The sequence below is a fragment of the Mugil cephalus genome, chromosome 15 (genome assembly GCF_022458985.1).
Source record: "Mugil cephalus isolate CIBA_MC_2020 chromosome 15, CIBA_Mcephalus_1.1, whole genome shotgun sequence".
NCBI classification, from domain to species: Eukaryota; Metazoa; Chordata; class Actinopteri; order Mugiliformes; family Mugilidae; genus Mugil; species Mugil cephalus.
In genome coordinates this window covers 20,688,093-20,709,320 of record NC_061784.1, presented here as the reverse complement: position 1 = coordinate 20,709,320, position 21,228 = coordinate 20,688,093, and positions in this window count along the sequence as shown.

Sequence of the window (21,228 nt, the reverse complement as noted above, 5' to 3'; positions counted from 1 at the left end):
GCCTGGAGCCCGATCAATACTGTAGATGTGATCTTAGTCATTATGTTTGATTGAGAGCCAGCTAGGCACCGAGGAATTGGTTTCTGCAACGATCCTCATTAGTAGTTGTCACTCTCTCGGTGTAATTAATATGCTAAAATGACAGGCAACTGTTCCGCTTCCACTTGTCATTTCAATATCATTTGTGAGATCCAATCAAAAAGGGCCAAATTAATTGGATTTCTTCACTGTGATGGTACAGTCAAATACTTCTGTTTGTCGCTCAGGAGTTCATGACACTCAAACAGACGTTTAAAAATTCCAAAGAAGACACTTGCTTAAATGGTTTCTTCATAGTAAAAGCCAAAATGAATGGTGTAAGCTTGTCTAAACATAATAGGCAATGAGTTAAATAACTAGGGAGACACGTTTATTAACTTTGCCTGGAAGAAAGTTTCACTGCCTACATTAGGAGCTTGGATAAAGTGTATGGTACAGTGTATGTCAATAGAGAAAATAACATACACTCACCAGCCACTTTATTAGGTACACCCTGCTAGTAAAAGGTTGGACCCTCTTTTGTCTACAGAACTGCCTTAATTTTTCGTGTCATACTTTCAACAAGGTGTTGGAAACATTCCTCAGAGATTTTGATCCATATTGACATGATAACATCACACAGTTGCTGCAGATTTGTCAGCTGCTCTATGATGACAATCTCTCGTTCCACCACATCCCAAAGGTTCCTCTATCTATTTGATTCAGATGTGGTGACTGTGGAGGCCATTGGAGTACAGTGAACTCATTGTCATGTTCCAGAAACCAGTTTGAGATGATTTGAGCTTTGTGACATGGTGCATTATCCTGCTGGAAGTAGCCGTCAGAAGATGGTCCACTGTGGTCATAAAGGGATGGACATGGTCAGCAACAATACTCAGGTAGGCTGTGGCGTTTAAACCATGCTCAGTTTGTACTAAGGGGCCCAAAGTGTGCCAAGAAAATATCCCCCACACACAATTACACCACCACCACCAGCCTGAACCATTGATACAAGGCAGGATGGATCCAGGCTTTCATGTTGTGACCCTGAAATCGAGACTCGTCAGACCAGGCAACATTTTTCCAATCTTCTATTGTCCAGTGTTGGTGATTCTGTGTGAACTGTAGTCTCAGTTTCCTGTTCTTAGCTGACAGGAGTGGCCCCCGGTGTGGTCTTCTGCTGCTGTAGCCCATCTTCTTCAAGGTTGGACGTGTTGTACGTTCAGAGATGGTATTCTGCATTCCTTGGTTGTGACCAGTGGTTATTTGAGTTACTGTTGCCTTTCTATCATCTCCAACCAGTCTGCCCATTCTCCTCTGACCTCTCACATCAACAACTAACGTTCACTGGATATTTTCTCTTTTTCCTACCATTCTCTGTAAACCCTCTTTAAATGCCCTTTCTTCTCCATTCTGATGCTCGGTTTGAACTTGATCACTGCCTAAATGCACTGAATTGCAGCCATGTGATTGGCTGATTAGCTATTTATGTTAACAAGCAATTGAACAGGTGTACCTAATAAAGTGTTCCTGTGGTTTTGGCGAGCTTAACATAGTTTCTTTTGTCTTACTCATGCATTGTTATTCATTGTACAACTGCAAAGTCCCACAAAAAAATCCACTCGGGGCTTGGAGCTGAGAAGGTAGTTGGTGGTTTTCAGCTGCTATGAGGTGATTTTCTTCCTTGTCCCAGGCTATTTAGTGGTTCAGAGAACAGTACTGCTGACAAAAATGCAGGTCACAGTTGGGTTACAGTCTACAAGCATATTTTCCTGACAGTGGACGCTGCGCCCTTAGAGCAACCTCACATTTTTACATGTCACAGTAAAAAAAAAAATAAATAAATAAAAAACCATAAATATAAAAGATAAAAAATAATAAAATTAATGATGGGTGAGTTTCATTTGCCTGCTTTGGTTTCAAGGTGGGCTGGTGGTACATGCCGGGTCTGGCACATTGTCATGGATCGCAGGTACTTTTAAATAGAACAGATTTAGGATTTTATCTCAGCTGAACTTTTACAGCTGGGAAAAGTGAAAACGTCTACGGAGAGAATGTCAGCTAAAACTGATTGTATGATAAAATGTCTCTACCATTAGTAGCTCTTGACCTATATATAAAACAGACTTACCGTTTTGACCTTAAGTATGATTTATAAATCCTTACTTCCTGAATTGGCAATAATCTTACGAATAAACCTAGACTTGATGTTTCTGTTTCTGTTGCAGTTTGGGACATGTGCCTGTGGTGAAGTTTGTTAAAAATTGAACGTGCAATGAATCAATTCCTGGATGCTGGATGTTTTCAGAAAAATAAATATGCAATGTCATTGAACTTGAACACTGACCTTACAAAAAAGTGTGCTTCTCTTCTTAAATCCGTGTTTTTCTGGTCTGTTAAGAATTGAAACTTCCAAGCCGGGTGCTTTCATGCAGGTGAATTGAGATTTGTAGATCAAGGTGGCCCGGTTGCAAAATTTCAAATTAGTTTTTACTTCTTTTTGCCATCTTTTATAAATGGAAGAAAAGCCTGTTATTGGCAGTGATCACAATAAACAATAAAGTTCAAGTATAAATCTGCAAACGTTTGTACAACACAAGCCCTTTACCATCATTTTAGCCTATGGTAGCAACGACGACTCCCAAGACGTTGCTGCTGTTGTGGCAGTCTGACAAACAGCCAGAGCTCTGCAAACCAAAGTAGAACCACTAAGGTGTATTTAATTACACAAGCTGATTACACCTTCGGTCTAGGCTGAAGTGAGAAAGAGCTATATTATGGCGTAAGTTTCCCTACCTGATGCAATAACAGGAGAGTAATGTGATGCATTCCAGCGGAACTCATAATGCCTGGCGTGCAAGTGGTAAGCAGTAAGAACTCTGCAACTGCTGACATCTAGAAGCTACCAAGGCAAACAGTTCAGCGAGCCCTTTTTAGGAAACGCAGAGGAATAATTAAAGGACGAGGTTTTCCTCAGACATAATATTAAATTACAAAGAAAACTATGCTCAAACATCTTTAAATGTGTACACTACTGGTCAAAAGTCTTAGAACACTCCAATATTTCTTTCTTTCTTTCTTTCTTTCTTTCTTTTAATTGAAATTTATGCAATTTAATGTCTCATTTTACTTTAAAATTAAAGCATAGATCAAATAAACAAGTGAAGCTTAGAAAAAAAACATGGAATCAATATATAACCCAAAATATATTCTAAATTTTACACTCATCAAAGTAACTTTGATGTAAACACACTTGGGACATTCGTTCTTTCTAAAATGGAAATCAAATATTCGAGTTCTTCCCAGTTTTGTTGCAGAAGTTCCCAGAAAACCAGCTCCATGGGGTTAAAGTCTAGAGACTGGGCCATGGTCCACTCCATGTTTTCAAATTTTCCATCTTGTTTTTATCCCGAGGTAGTTCTGGTAGAGCTTGGACTTAAGTTTTGGCCTTTTCAATTATTTTCACTTACAAGGGCATGAATACCACAAGAGTGGGGGTTAATATATACACACATCATACTGTATAATACACATATTTGTATGCATGATAGGTGCACCTTTGAAGGCGTAAGACCTTTTCGCAGCATACATTTTGACTTGCCAAAGTGGGACAAGGGGTGGTGTAAACACCATCAATAATGGCTGCATTCCATTTAGACGAGCTAATGCCACAGTCCTTTTATTGAACATGCTGGCCTTGTTGTCGTTTACTGGGACGACTGATGGACACGAGTAACAACATTAGTTCAATTTATGACCGTCGCTAGATGTGTGGATGGACTATGGCCCCAGAAGACCTTCATTAAACATGACACTGTGAAGATCCGGAGAGTAAAAAATTAAATAAAAAAATCTTTTCTGAATACTTTCATCATTTTGGATTACTTTTCATTTAATTGCTGGTCACTTTTTATGCTGCTTTGATGTAAGTTCTCATAACATTAAAATTTAACATCAGCCGTTAACATCTACATACAAGTCTCGTCTGCTTTTTAAAAATAAATGCATAAAGTGAAAATGCATATTCACAAAATGATAGTGTATGTGCCAATAGCTTTTTTCCACATTTTAATATATAGTCTGAATAATCAATGATCTAATTATGCTTTCATGCCATTTGTTTATGGGATAAATCCTATAAACAACATGAATACCGTCTTAACAGGTATGTGCTTTTAATCTGGAATATTTTGCTCAGGTAAACAAGTCCCAGCGTCATCAGCTGTCAGTTTCTCAGATTTTTCAGTCTCGCCAGAATGTCTGTTCTCTGTCGCTATTTCAGGAACAAAGACAGACCTCCTTGAAAGAAGAAGAGGGAGTGACAGAAAGCAAGAAAAGCAGAGAGGCTGTGAAATATGTACAACCCACCTTTGTGTCCCAGCTCGCACATATTTTTATTTGTGCTTCTCCCCTCGTCTGGAATTTTTTTGAACAAGGTTACACATTAGCGAAGCTGCGACTATCTTTGCATGCAAGGCCTCCAGCTTTTCACCCCGTCACGTTTGGGTATAATGTCACAATGTCTAGCGCAGCTCGTCCATCACGCCCGCCGCTTCAAGTGATACATTGCCGAGGATGCACCCTGAAACAGTTTCTGACCGTTTCCCTCATAAGCAATAATCTTTTTGTGCAACACTTTAGGAACCTTTCCTTTCCCAGTGACTGATGAGCAGTTAAAGAGACCCTCCCATTAACTTTATGTTGACACGTGTAGGCCCAGCAGCAATCACTAAATCTGCCCATAGATATCCATCAGCAGCATGCTTCCTGTCAAAAGTGTCCTTGAGCTTTGTCGCCTGTAAGAAATTCCTGCAAAAGCAGAAAAGCATCGCACCTTTTTGCCATTTTGCTGTCATTTTCTTTAATTACCTTCCCATTTTCTTTTTTTTTTTAGCTTCTCTCTTCATTTATAAAGCACATTTATTGGGTTAATTTAATAAAGGACTGGCGCATTATAATGGTCGGTCTATTGCACGGAAGGATATCAAGAAATACCAGCGAATGCTCGTCTCGTGAAATGTGTCTTCCATCTCCCCATGGGTGACTGGGCTCACATCTGTCCCTCTGAAACCATGATGATACCTTCCTTACATGACGATACTTAAATAGCTGGATGCCAGCTGCAATGACTGCACTGATTATATGGATTATGACTGGTTTTGTTCTTAGAAAGACAAAGGTGTGCACAGAGATACACAGGACGATGCTGCAGACATACAGGAGCATAGAAGTACTGGACTGGACACAAAATGGTAAATGGCACATTATGGATATTATATGTTTGTTTTTTACGGATACGATAATGTACATCATCATTTTTGTAACTTCGCTTTGACTCTTATTATTCCTGAGCAGCCATGATTTCTTTATGATGCAGTTGACATAAGATATATGCATATAAGTGCTACTAATGTGCTGGAAACGGTTACAACTGCCCATTAAAGACACATTCATATTATGAATATAACATACTATATTATGATATTGCAAGCTATGATCTTTTTTTTTCCACCAATGCCCACATAATGAGTGAAGCAAGGGGAGACACAATTGTTGATATGATGCAGTCTATTACAATTATTTCTGCTTGGTGTGTTTTGGCCATAGACTGTATATAAATATGCACTTACTCGGATTGGCCTAACTGACACTGGATACAGGGGGCGCCATCTTGTGACTTTGGAGCCAGCTGACTTTATTTTTTTTATGTAGATGTTTTTTATTTTTTGTTTGTCGTACAACTCTCACCGTCGTACAGGACTGCTTTAAGGAGCGGGTGGCATGGCAACTGAGAGTCACCATTATATCACAAAACTTATCCAACAAATTAACACTTGAACATCCATCAACATTATATTAACTACCTGAAATAACAGGAACCATACTTGGTTGCACCTAGTCAAACACCAGGGGGCGCTCTACTTGCTTTGACTTCACTTTTAAGGAGCTGTTCTCTCGTCCATCTTTATACTGTCTATGGTTTTAAGCCATAAATGCAATGTTAATTTGTTGTATATAAATTCTAGGTATTTAAACTGCTTAATTTATAATGCACGGTAGTGGTAAAATTTCCTTTAAAAGAGTTCCTTCTTGTTTGATTGATTCTTTAACCAAATTTATATTATTTCTGTTTAGGGAATACTGATAAGTGAAAATATACACAACATCGTATATGCACACATACTCCACAGGCCGCAGTGCGGACACAGTAGAAAGACTGCCACCCCTGCAGTGTGTCTTCCTCCATCACTGAATGTGTACGACCAATAAGCGGGGGGCGGGGGAGTTGGACAGGTATTGCAGGTGCAGCTTTATAGCACACAGAGAGTAGACGTTGCCTGTATTTCAGCTACATGTCTCACTCTTCTCCTCTAGGGAGTAAAAAAAAAAAAAGAGCAGAGGGCAACAGTGGAGAGACAGCTCTTTAAATCTAACACAGGTTATTTGGGCTTTATTGGAGACTGGACAAAGGCCTGTGTGAAAGGTTTCTGTCTTGCCCTTAGCTCACTGCTGCGTGATAGGTTTATACCTTGAGCAACAGAATGCTGTGCACAGCGTCATATAAAAATGGGGGGCAAGCTGGAGAGCGAGAGGAAAATGGTCTTTTGTAACTGAAATCCTCGCACAATGTCTTTTGGAGACAGTCATTTTAAAGTGTGTATTATTCCTCTCGCATTGTGCCGAAGGAACATTCATTTGGAAGAAGCTGAAACTGTATTTACAACATGTATTATGAGGAAAACCGAAGGCCACCGCAGGCTACACTTTACACTATATCTGCAAATAAAAGACAATTTAACCATGTAGATCCATGCACTTTCCAAGCAAAGTTATACTGACTTGTCAACTACACCATGGTGACTTAAGCAGGAGGTTGAATACTTGCCAATCACGTGACACTAACAACATCGACACTGCAGGGAAGACAGGTGAGGAGCCCAGCGAGTTATTGCAACCAACTAGCAGCAGTTCGCAAACAGGAGGCTGCACGTCAACAATTTGTTGGTGAATTTCATTGTCTAAACTTTAATCTTTTCCTGTCCAGTCTACATTGTCCCATCTAACACACTGTAAAATGCTGTTAAATTCCACTGACGGTGCTGATGTACATAGGCTACATATATCTGCAGCAGAGAGTATTGATAAGCTCATGTGTTTATGTTCAGTTGTGTTCTCTTAGTTGACATTGATGCTGTGGTTGTATAGAGTGTTTTTTTGTCCTTGGTGTCAGTGAATGGACCACGTGAGAGACAGAAGTTATGGTAGAGCTGAGAGTCTGCCACACAAGAGCCGTATTTTAGAGATGTCAAACTGTCTGTATTGTTTACTTCGTTACTTCCTCGTTTACTTCCTTCTTAACTTCCTTACTTCTAGGTTTACTTCCTCCTTTACTTCCTCACTTCCTTGTTTACTTCTGTGTTTACTTCTCTTTTATTTTTACTTCCATAATTTCTCTTTTACTTCTGGGTTTACTTACTCGTTTACTTCCTTGTTTACTTCCTTACTTCCAGGTTTACTTGCTTACTTCCTTGTTTACTTCTGGGTCTACTTTCTCCTGGGTTTACTCCCAGGTCTACGGCCTCCTTTACTTCCTGGTATTCTTCCTCCTTTACTTGACTAATTCCTTATGTCCAGGTTTACTTAAGGGTCTATTTGCTTACTTCTGTGTCTACTTCCGGGACTACTTCCTCCTTTATTTCCCTAATTTACTGCCTTCCCTAACTTAATGGGTGGTTGATCACTGACATCAGTGTCATGGGAAAGGACAGTGGTGCGGGGAGTGTCGGAGAACAGAGTGGGATAGCTGTCAATTAAGTGCAGGACATCTGCATCTGCAACTGTGCTGACACATTTTCCAAAGGCGTTCTTTAAACAAGAACACGGAGAACTAGATGCACTGAGACCATCACTTTCAGGAGTGTACATGGACGGAGTGACAGAGGTGACAGTGGCTACAGAGGAAGGAGCAAACAACAGCTCAGGTCTCAGGACGTTAAGCAGACATGAAGGTTGAAAGTAGAGGTGCTCAAAGCATCCAGTATTTAGATTTGAGGGGGAAAATAAGTATTTGTATTCAAATAAAAAGTGTACGCTTCTAATTTAGGTTATGCAAATATAAAAATAAGTATTATTTAATTAGCCATTATAAAAATTATGGATGTATTTGCAGTATTGGTTGATGCTTTGCATTGAATGCAGCTAATACAGGTGATTTATGATAACTTGAAGGGGCAGAACATGACTGTGGCTCAGTAGATGGAGTGGTTACAGGATCAATCCCTGGATCAGATTGTGTGAGCAAATGGGAAGATGTGTCTGTGACTGTAAAGCACTTTGAGTACCAATGGGTAGAAAAGCACTATATAAAAACAAGATCATTTACCATTTACGAATAGACACTAGCTTGAATTACCAAGTAAATGACTCTGAGCTGACGTCTCAACACTCAATGTAACGTAATGGAATAATCTCCATTACTGCCTCCTCAGCACAGTTAAGGTAAGAAATAATAATAATTAAAAAAATTAAAAAAAAAATATTCAACAAAAATAGCAATGGCATTATGTCATGTTTTGTCCAGTCAGAGCCTCCTCTGTTACGGAGACTTTTCACCCTTTTCACTCCTGAGCATCACTTCATCTGTGTAGACGCACAAATATTCAAATCTTCAGCATGAAGAAAGGCTTTTTGATACGTTGTCTTGTTCTCAAACACAAATAACTGAAAAACTATTTGTTCGAAATAAGTATCTGTAAAACAAAATACCGTGATCGGCTCCAGCTCTAGTTAAAATGCATGGGTGAACATTTCTGCTGCTCTAATAAGTATAAGTCTCCTTTCTCCTTGCACATCTAGGATTATACAAGAGTCAACGTGTTTTCTCAATGTTCTCAATGTTCAAGAACTCAATGTTCTTCAAAAGCCAGGTGCCATTTTTGATTTTGGCCTTCAGGTGTCAGGCAGTTCATACACGGTGGATTCTTCAGAGCTGTTAAGGAAGCTAAATCCTAAAAAATAAAAAAAATGAAAGAAAGAGATAGACATTCAAATGAAGATGTATGTTTTATTACCCCCACAATGGAAAACAGAAAACTGACTTAATTGTCGTTTAGACACCATTTGTTGAAGGATATAAAGAGGAAAGAATGACCACTCATACCAATCTCTCTTTAAGACAGCCATGAATCATGACTGCTTTAAACAAAATTATATGACAGCAATCAATGCCACTTTGCTGATGGATAACTTTAGCGAAAGAGGAAACTCTCATCTCCAGAAGGCAATAACATTAAAACTAAAGTCGTTAAGTCGTGATAAATGACAAGACAGTGAAACACTCAGGAAGGCGTTCACGTGCCAGCTCCTCTGCCCCTCGAACTAGTCGGGTTTATTTGCAGAGTAAAGCAGCCAGCTGGCTTTCTTGATACAGCCCTAAACCCGTGTCGGCTGCAGCGTTGACATAAATCTCTGCGGCCGCTCCTTGAGGTAATAGGAACCAGGGACGTGTCCAACAGGTGAAGCATTACTAGCGAGAGAATGATCCACGGGGAGTAGTTTTTTTAGCCGGCCGTAAACACTGACTCACAGGGGATGAGAGCAGAAAAGATAACAAAAAAAAAAAAAAAAAAAAAGCACTGTTCATGACCTCGAGGAAGGGGGGAAAAAGATTGTTCGGTGCAAGGACGGTGGGACAAAGAGTTGATAATCATGAAGCTATGTGCCTTCGAAAGAGCTATTGTTTTGTTTTTTTTAAAAAAAGGGTCAATGTTTTGACGGTGCAAGAGGTTAATGTAAATTTAAATTAAACGTGTCGTCCCGCTTTCTTCATTTACTCGCAAAGTCCGAAGGGCAGTTTCAATGTGCATCAAAAAATAAAATATAAAGGGTAACTTTTACACTGATCAGCCATAACATTATGACCACCGCTAGGAGAAGTAAATACCGTATTTTCCAGACTATAGAGCGCACCTCAATATAAGCCGCACCCACAAAGTTTTTAAAAAAAAAAAAAAAAAAGGAAACGCACATATATAAGCCGCTGATATCTACACTGATTACTTTAACTGAACATAACTGAACTGATCAGTTTCCGAATGCTGCCTGTAACATAAAAATAAAAGTGCTGATCAAACAAAACAGAAAAGTCATTGATTGGTTTGTTCATCCTCCTCCTGCGCACTGAAACCACTGAAGTCATCTTCTTCGGTGTCGGAGTTGAACGGCCTCAGAAGAGCTTCGTCACGTACCTTTTCTGTGTCTATGTCAGTGTTGCTCTCCATGTCTCTGTCATCCCGGGGTGAAGCCAGCTGAAAATGATGCTTTTCGGATGCGGCCAGTTTTTGTGAAGGATTTATCGCAAAAATAATAAAAAATAAATAAATAAATCCACAGAAAAGTCGCATCTTTGCATAAGCCGCATGGTTCAAAGCGTGGGAAAAAAGTAGCGGCTTATAATCCGGAAAACACGGTAGGTTTGACCATCTTGTAACAACTCAGCGTTCTGCTGGGAAGCTTTTGGACCTGGCATTCATTCATGTGGATGTTACTTAGACATGTAGCCCCCACCTAGACCAGACCAGACCCCCCCACCCTCAGCAGGATGCAGCCTGACACAAGTACACACAAAAACTGATCAAGTATCTGTGGGATGATCTGCTGAGGCTCCTCGAAGGCCCCGCGCAGAAGGCCCACGTCCATTCTCTTACGAGTCCTACACAACATCATGAAGGTGGTCATAATGTTACGCCTGATCGGTGCACACATCTCTGGTTTAACTGAACTGAATTCCTCTAAAGCAGCATAGTGAATCCACCTCTCAAACTTCCTTTACATCATCAGCTTGGTTGGGTTTATCTAAATAAAGTTACAATGTCAACAGCTCCTGTGTGTCCTCACGGGTTATTTTCAAGCTACTCCTGTGAGCATCCAGATTTTAAAGTCTAAATGTTTTATATAAACAGGGGCCAGCTGAGGTAAGTCTGCGAGCGTTCTGGGTGGTCTAGGACTTCATCTGTAAACCCTCACAATACCCAACAATCGGGACCAAACCTCAGCGCGGTAAGCTGTGGATAAAATCGGCTCGGACTTCCTGCTGTCTGGGCCTAGCGTTACACTGACCCCTGCGACCTTTCTGCCAAGCCATTAATATTCATAGTTTCTCGTGTAGCAGCTGGAGCCTAAAGCAGTTCGCTGATTGTGTCGGGGACTAGGAGGCATATTGCGCTGGCAAATGGGAGGTAAGGTCACTTTGGAGCAGCAAACATCCAGTGGTCGAGGGAGTTTCTCGGGGAAGAGTGGGGAGTGCTTAAGGACACCAGCTGAGCTTAGGTGGGCACCGTCCCATCTCATTGGTGTAGGGGAAATGATGCGATGCCTCCCATCCCAAGGTCATCCCATGCTACAGTGATTCCCACAAACAGTTTCCAGCATCAAGAAATGCCCTGCTGCATGCAGAGCCGGGGAGGCGGGTGATTTCAGAGCCAGGCGGTGGCCGTCATTTCGTGGTTGAGGGAATCATCTGCGGTAATATGTTTGGACGCTGGAATATCACTCATCACTGTCTTAGAATTACTTTCCGCCCGAACTCATCTCCTGTTGTTGCTGTTGTTTCGGTGTCTGCTTATACAGTGAATCACGCTTCATTTGACTCAATCCCCACTTTGTGTTGCACTTTACCTTTGGTCACACGTCACCTTCAATTAAGAGTTAACCACTAAATGCATTTGTCCAGTGAAGGCGACATTTTCTCTGATGCCTTGATTTGAAGAGACTCTAAATTCTCCAATATTTGTCCGAATCTCTCTATTAAACAACCAATGAAATGGACATTTGGCAGGTTATATAGTGTGTATGTACTTCATGTCATGAGGTTATGTGACTTCATGCTAGCATTCAGTACTATATTGATACATTCATGTCAAGTTTCAAAATGGCAGCTTACATGGACAAAGTTAAGTGTTGAATGAGTTAAGTGTTATTATTTTTCTTGTTAATTATGTTTTGCTTTTGAAAATATCGTTCTTTAAAGACCATTTTATGTATTAATGTTGAAAAATGATGAATTACATTTGCAAAACTTTGATAAACAGGCATTAAATGTCTGTATCCTCGGGGATACATCGTCCACATAGAGGCATAAAAACAGTCACTCTCAGATATACTTATAATTTTGAAGCCTTTACAGATAATCACTTATATAAAAGGTGATAAATACTGATTACCCTTCATTTAACTCTTAAATGTGTATTACTGATTAATTCTCCAGTGTAAGTATGTTTTCTGGGACTTTCCATCAGTACATCAGTACACTCCTCAAAAAGAGTTTGGGTTTGGTAAAAAGATTGTTCTGCAGCTGTGCAGAAAGAGGCAGCTTTGACTTTGACAATGACGCAAAGTTGGCTGTGGTCATATGACAATAGACAATAAAACAGTCACTTCAGGGAGCTCCTTTTGAATTGTTATAACTTTGTAAGCAAAACATGAAAGGATTCAAGAATTTTTATTTGTCATTCGCAACCATGAGATGGAACGAACGGGTTGTTACCCATAGTAACTATAATATATAGATACTGAAGTAAACAGTATATGATACTAGCAGCAGTGTCTAAATAGATGAATAAAATAGGATAAGCTAAATAAGGTAGAAAGAATATACATAAAAATAAACTTAAACGGCAACAAGCAGCAAGAATAACGGTAGTAGAGCAGAAACACAGCAGCTAATGAACTGTGTAAAATATGTTTTAGAAGTTAACATGAAATATTTGAGAAACTGTACATTAATTTATTCCCCTAAATGGGCAACGTATCCTGGGAGATACAAAAAGTGTAAAATGGAAAATAAAAATGATATTTTGAAAATAAATAAGATGAAATGAAATTGTGTCATTATTGCCTGTAAACATTAGAAAATAGCATTTAATTATTTTTCTGAAATGTTAATTTGTGTTTTCCCATTTAAAGTTAGCACACGTAACCCTTTAAATAGAGACTCTGCTGAACCATTTAAATATAGACTCGTTTCCCAAAACATTTGTTTGATGGAGTTTAATCAAAATGCACCGATTTAGACCCGGTGGCCGTCCACAAAAAGTAATTATGGGGCTGATTGTATGCATCTTCCTACAGTTTGATTTGCCCTTAGTGTAAATTTTACTCACAATATAAAATAAATTACACGCTGAACAGAGATCCGGCCGGACTGATAATCTCCAGAGGCGGTCAGCGACGGTCACAGTCGGACAATTTAACGACAGAGAGCGTAGGCGCGGCACGTCCAATCAACGCACAGGGGCAACATAAACCGCTTTTCTTTACGGGTTTAACAAGAGCTTCACACCTCAAAAAAACAGGCAGCGTGGTTTTATCGAGTTGCAGGCAGATGAGGAGCGTTTACTGTCAGTGTTTTAAAGACGTAAATATTATGAGGGCATAACGTGCACGACGAGCGGATGAGGAATCAGAATTCAGCACATTTTAACTCAAGTTGTAAAGTGTCCATTTCAGTGAGCCGGTCTGGAGTCATATCTGCAGCTCTATTGCCTCTTATTGGATCATATCTGGCAGCTATAAAGCACTCCAGTTTGCTTTATCTTCTTTGTGCAGTTATACTTCAAAACCTCTTCGGTAATATTTTTTTTTTATCAGTATTTCCTCGTGTTTTTTTCACTTTTTTGACATGAAATTGGCCTTAAAGGAACCTTATTTGTGCAAGGAATGTATGTAAATGTCAGCGGCCACAGTAGTAATTCATCATTATGACCAAATTCCACGTGACAAACGTGGGAAATTGCGGATGGGTGGATTTTAACCTGAAAATGAGTATGTTAGATCTGTATTAGCCTCTTGTAACCTTCTTAAAATGTTGTTGCAATATGGAAAAAAAAAAAAAAAAAAAAAAAAGGCCTAAGCAGCCATGCATTCATACATGTCATTTCCTCCGTTTTCCTGTGAGTTAATTTCCTCTTGAGATCTCCAGAAACTTAATCTAAACTTAATTACATTAGGCTCTTATTATAGAGTTAAGGGCATCCGTCAGTCAGCGTGATGGAACTCTCCAATTAAATATATCTAGATCTTGAGAACACAAAACTTTGTTTTCCCGACGTTATGAGATAAATAACTTGGGATCTTGAGAAAAAAGAGGAAATTAACTCGTTATCACGAGAAAACAGGAAAAAAATATGTGAGCGCATGGCCGCTTAGTGCTTTCGTAAAAAAATAATTCCATTATAAACACTTCAAATATTATCTGAACCTTTGTTAATGAGGTAATACAGATATCGGATACAGTTTTCAGTTCAAAATAAAATAAAAAAAAAACAAAGGAATTTTATTTTTCAGTTATTTCATATACACAACTCCATGAACAGGATTTTCTTGTAATTTCTTGCACATTTGGCCAAGTTTCCTCAGCAGCTGTTGTGGATTCGTGTGGCACATTGCACAGTGAGGCAGTTGTGTTGTGAGTTTCCAGATTGTGAGATTTCAGCAAAAAACATCGATGCAATAAACTAAAGTTATGACACATTTAAAGGTCAGTACACAAACTGTATAATACTCAATGTACATATGCAAATTTACAAAGTAAAAAATAGGTGAAGAGAATGTGGATCTGCAAAAAGGTTTGATTCCTTTTTTTATTTTTTTACAGAATACATAAATCTCTTCCAATATTTTAAGCTTTTATGAAGTTAATTTTAATTTTCTAAAATGACATGTGATGAGCTGAGAGTTTTGGGCTTTAAAATGTAGAAGTCGCAAATGTTTTCACTGGACAAAAATGACCACGTAACATTGTAATATTAGCAGATCTTATAAGGGTTTTTGTAGGAAGGTAAAAGATTTTTCCCTCCAACATCACAGTTTATTTCTTCTTGTTGGCATTTCTTTACATCCGCTGTAAAACATCTGCCTTCAGACGTATAAAGACAATTTGTAACTCGGGCATTTTCAAAAGATCAGGTAACTGAGCCAACAACAGCACATCATAACAGCGCGTTTGAACGGAGGTGTTGGATTGTGACACCAAAGACTCTTTGATCATAAGCCTGAGACATTCAGATTATTTAAAGTGAGGAAACAAACATCATAAAAGATCATAAAAGCAAACTCTGGGCCTTTGGGACAACGTTCCACATGAAAAATACATCCGAACTCAAAAAGCTTTTGAGGATTTCAATACGTTTTAATTGCATTCAGGTGTCACCGTGACAGCAGATGCAACTTCTTCAACTCGATAGCAAACGCTCAGATACGAGCCTCTGCAGCTAATGCTTGGATGGCAAAGCGACAGAGCTCCAGAAACAAGCCGGAATGAGCTGTCTGAGAACATGAAGGCCGTCACAGCGTTGACTGAGAGCAGCTCAAAGGTCATCGACCAGGAGCGAGCGGACGTCTGGAGAAATATCAAGAAAGCCATTTAGATTCAAGGCCTCGTGTCCAGATGTGACCCTCTGCGATATAAACCGCGCTTCAAACCTGAACGAGCACCAGGACAAAATGAAGATCAGAAAGCGGAAAGTAATTACAGCCGCGTCGTTTATGCAGCTCTTCCGAGGCCGACATAGAAGTTTCATGACACAATGTGTTGATGAAAACAATGTTCATTTTTTTCCTTCTGCAATCAATTGCATTGAATTTAAGCTGCCAGGATACTACTGCATACCACGAGTGCTTGCTGGAAGGTCAACTTGCTCCGGTAATCTCCTCCCTCATCTGTCTGTGAGCCACTTTGTACAATTTCAATGACTTTTCAAACCCAACAAGCAGACATTCACAGCCACTTCATGAAGGGATCAGCTGTGCAGAGGCTGTAAACATCCATTTCTATGTTTATTTTCTTCCAGGAGAGGCTGTTGGAAATTGCAGCCCAAATTTGGATTGCATTACATCTCCTCCATCTCTATTTAATTTTGTCAGTTCTGTGCATGTGGCTGTTTGGATGAGGCAGCATATCTCACAAAAGTTCCATTCAAGCAGTCCTCCAGCGAGAATTTCAGATAGAGAGTGGCAAACATCAGGTTATGGAAAAAGTTTGTTTTTTTTGTCATTACAAAAAGGGTGGAAACTAGCAGTTACTTTCACTTTGAGTATATGTAGATGCAGAACGAGATTTAGGAGAGTGCGACGCAGGCTGAACCTGTGCATCGTTCCAGCAGCAGAGGAATGGTTTTAAAAGCGCTAAAGAGCACACTCCCGTAAATTACAGTCCCGTGGGATGGATAAAATTAAACAACCCATTGACTGACTTCCCAATGCAGAACTCGGAACAAAATGGCTACAATTGTAGCTCCCTGCAAAAGATCGATATCGGAATCAAATGAGGAATCACTTCATTCACAGAAGTGTGGTGAAGCAGGCTAGATTTATTCTTTTAGCAGCAGACAAGGAAGACTTTCAGGACCAACTAAACAAGATGAATACGTATAAACAAAACGAGATATAAGGGTAAATTCTCATTGAGTGAAAAAGTGATCAATGGGGCTCATGCAAGTACATTTTCGTGTTCTTATCCTAAATTTTTCTTATGTGGCATTCGTACGAACATGCCCCGTCAGATTCAACAAACACTTCTAACTCCTAAGGCAGAAAAGTGTGTAAATGACACGCTGAAACATAATAAACGCACCAAGAACACCATAAAAGTTTTCCCACGCCTCATGACAGGAGTATTAGTTAAAAAAAAAAAAAAAAAAAAAAAACGTCTAAGACTAAAGAGAAGAACTTCAGTAGCTCAGTGATTGAAGTCCTGCTGGCTGAGATACAGAAAAGAGAATCGGTCATTTTCAGCAGCATCAGTGGTGGAATTAAACCACCAGCTAAAGGCAAGGGATGGGTAAAAAAAATAGTGGGGTAATAGGTGATGCTGCACTATCAAGTATTTCAATGGCGGATGTTGCCCTGGACACCGACCTGACACAACCTCAATGTGAAGATACGACCAACAGTCCACAACCAATAGGTAAAGAACTTGATTTGAAAAGTAGCAGACTAATTTCACGTGACTCACATGACCACTCGTAAATTGGGCTCATATGTGAAAGAAAATTCTAAACACGAAAAAAATGTTGAATACGGCAAATCCTCCTTAATCATTCCTACACAACAGTTGGGAACACATTTGTTTGTAAGAGCAGTTCTTGCCCCCAGTGTTCCTACATGCTGGATTCAAGCATGACATGACAACAGCAGTATTGAATGAAACAGAGTTAACACGAAACGTACCGGCACCAAAAAACTGTTACACCGCCTGAAACGTGTCAAGAAGTATGACGCCTCAGGTCACACGGACCCCGCACAGATGTGGAGAGTCTGACTCTTCCCCGCAGCGAGCTCTCCTATTACTCCAGTCTGGTCCCAGGGCCACTTAGCTCTAATTACTGCACCCTAATGGCAGGGCCAATCGCTAGCAGGTTAATTGTTTGATCTCAACCATATGTACTCCAGTCATGTTAATCCACCTCTCCACAGATACGCGAGTGCACCACGCAGCATCCCACACGGCCCAGCTGCTCCTGTCACAGTCTGTGTTGGTACAAAGACGTGTGTGAAGGAGCGGTTCGATGGAAGGTCAAATCTGACTCGAGGACCAAAGTGCGAAACAGAAAACTAGACAAGCTTTATCTGTTTCATAAAGGCTGAGTGGCGCGTCTTCACATCTCTCTAGTTTTGAAATGCATGCACAAATGTGGCAATTACTTAATTGTATCAGCAGTAATTTCAAAGAAGGTGCAGTTATGTTGGATGAAAGGGTAAAAAAAAACATGGTTTCCATTTGCAGTTTGGTTAGAATTGGGCAACAAAACAACTTGGTAGGGTTTGAGAAAGACCCAGATTTGCAACTAGCTTAACTGAAACTCCCCGACAGTCATGACAGTGATCTTGAAGGCTGAATTTAGGTGTGATCAAACCAGAGTCTCCTCAAATTAACTAAACTGTGATCTCACCATCAAGCAAATCTTCGAGAAGAGTTGAGGAGGCTAGTGAGCGCAATAGAGCTAGCTAGATATGCAGCACTTGGCAGCAGGGGGAGCGCCCGTGTGTGGCCGGTGGAGGCTGGTTGCCATGGATTTGTGGCAAAATCCACCACTGCTCTCCTGTGCGAGCTGGGCATTCGCGGCACAAAACAGAGGGTGGCAGTAAACAACATGTCCCTGGCAGCAGAGTGAGCAAGTGAATGGCTGAGGAGGAAACATGGTAGATGGGGAACATGCTAAAAGATAAGGCTAGCTGTTTTAGTTGTAGTAGTTTGACTTTGTGTTTGGGTGTGCGAGTCTTGGTTCAGTCCTTTATCCTCAATCTACATCACCTACCCAAACCTGGGTTTGTATCATTATTCCCCCACACTCCCCTTCCCTTAACTAGAGTTTGTATCCTCATCCCACCCCTTCCCTTCCTGGGGAGGGAGCTAGCTTGGACACCCAACGGAACACAATTGTGTATTTTGCTGAATATCGGTAGAAAGGGCCAAGTTAATCTCTCAGTGGTTGAAAGTCACATGGTTGTGTGTTGGCAGCACACTCACAGTTAAGCCTTTTTAAGGTGTCGTGGGTCTAACTTAACGAAACATCGGTGAAGAGAGGTGCCCACTTAAAAAACCCCAACGATGTGCTGGTGTCTTCTTGTTGGTTGCTAGCTGGTAGCTAACTGCTAGCCTGCTGGTCAGTTTTTTTAGTTGGACTGGGCTTCTAAATGTGTTTTGCCTCGGATCTTGGCACAAGGGATTGCAACATCTTATCCTGTGTAATAATGAATGCCAGGCAACAATATGATGTTTGCGGTGCACTTACAGTAGCTACAGCAATAATCCCATTAATGTGGCCAAGTTTGTGTGCCTCTTGTTTTGTGCTGAGCATGTGGTGTATCGTGGGTTTATCAACGGTAAACGTTCATGATGCAAACTGATCCATTCACTATCCACAAGTGTTTGTCCTGCTGAGAGGGGCTAGAGTTTATTCCAGTTTGGGGAGTCCAGTCCATCAAGGAGCCAACGTGGAAAGCCTGGCGAAAGCCGAAACAGGCACAAGGGGGATAATACAAACTCTACACAGAAAGGTTGTTGGCAGATTGGAGCCCAGAACCTCCAGTGCCAAGTCAGACCAATAAAATCAACGTTTCAGCTGTTTTTAAATAAGATGTCAGCTGTTAACTGTACATCAGGTCGTGAATTGGGTATTGCTTGGGTCCCAGTACTGCATCCACTATGACCATGCGCTATACAGCTCTGGGCGTCATGTGAGTTTTTGTTGATGCCGCCATATTGACAGGAAAACTGAGGGAAATGAATAATGCCAGTGTTGATTTCAGTCCGTCAGAGTTTACTGCACTTTAAACAGATACAAAATGACCAGAACAGGCCAAAACTCAACAGATTACATAGCACAGACTCTAATCACTCTAATCATTTTCTGAGCATTAAAACAGCTGACCTCCTCTGGACATCATGTTAAACACAGGCCATTACGCTTGGAAAATGCTGGATTCTGTCCCTGATATAAAGTGATCGCCACACAAGCCAAACCCGTTTCTTGAAGGAACTCACTGCTCCGTTTTCTCGTTTTATTTCATTAATCCACATCTGACATCTTGCAGGATCTTTGGGAATCCTAAAAAACAATTGCCACTTGATTTGTCCTCGACTATTCTGGTTAATTAGATCTCGCCGTTGTCAACCAAATAGTGACCAGAGAAGCGCATTTTCCTGCCAATACGGCGGCGCTGCAGATGGACGCAAGCTCAATTTTTAAGTTTCCACGCCTGTGATTGATCCTGGTCAAGCTGGGCTCAAACAAGGACATCACTCGTCTTTACCTGGGATTTCCATCAACAAGATGTCCCTTCCTAATTTGCACATTGAGAATGCAAAAAAAAAAAGATGCATTTTAAAAACTACTAATGTCACGATCCAGATGTAAATGAAAGCAAAGTGATGAAAAGTGCATGCAGCACCGTGAGGATTTTGCCCCGTTCCAAGCTTAAAAAGATCCTCCTTGCATGCCAAGATTGTGTAGTTGTTTCCAAGGGTCATTCATATCATTCGAAGAAGCCCACACACAGTATTTCAAATAGTCTTGCCTTGATGGAAAACAGCACATACGGGGGGAAAGGACAGACATTACATGGACCATTAGTCGCAAATATAAAAAGGGAGCATCACAGCAGCCTAATGACGCTTTGATAAGCTCTGTTCTGGAAGTAAACATAATCTGTTGACTTTCAATTCTTTTGTCACACCACCAATGGTAGTTGAGGCAGAATGGAGCATTCTGCTGTAAATGGGTTGCTGTCGTGCAGAGAAAGGAAATGCGGAAGCCTCCGGGAAAAAAAAAACAAAAAAAAAAACAGGGAGGTCGGGGGAAGAGAATATGTAAAAACCTTTTTTTTTTTTTTGTTTCATGTGACATTTTCTCGGTGAAGAGTGACTACAGCTGCTTCTCATCTGGCTTGACACAAATGGCTGCTGTCGCCCAGCCTTTCCATTACCGCCGTGACTCATAATGCTTTTCCTCCCGTCAGTATTTACAAGTCCAGGTTTACAGACAGCTGTAAATTAATGTTGCATTGCATTCTTCCTACGACATAAGGGAATTAACAGAAAAGCCCAGCATGTATGAAGGTGCTCTAAAGACCTGAGGATAATATACAGGCCGAACTTTATGTTTCACTTGCGTGCATTTATAAGCACTCTCCTTAATTGATAAGGACTCAAGTATGAGAAACTGCACATGCAGGCTGCAAGGTAACAAGAACAGTTACCCTGACATTCTGGCCAGTGCAGGGGCTACAGGGACGGCAAACAAACGGCCCACATGGGGGCCAAACGTGGCCTGCAGGAGAAATGTGCAAGGTATGAAAATTTACATCAAAAGGCGTTAGCTGCACTTTAAAAAACAAAAATAAAAAAAATACCTGCTGTTCCTACTTTGTTGCACTGTTTAAGTAAAAGATGTGGACTAAACAGCAGACAATGTTCAGAAATTGCTCCTTTTTTTTTTTGTAAAAACTTAGAAAAAGAAGTTTATTAAATGTAAATATTGAGATAAGGTCGATAAGTTGTGGTTACTGGTTCAGTCCAAACGAGAGAAAAACTCGATGTACCCTGTACTAAAATTTGCTCAACTACAGCAACTTAAACTTCAAAGTTGCACTCAGTTTGAGTCTCATAATAATAATAATAACCACGGGGCTTTGTGTGGCAGTTTGCATGGG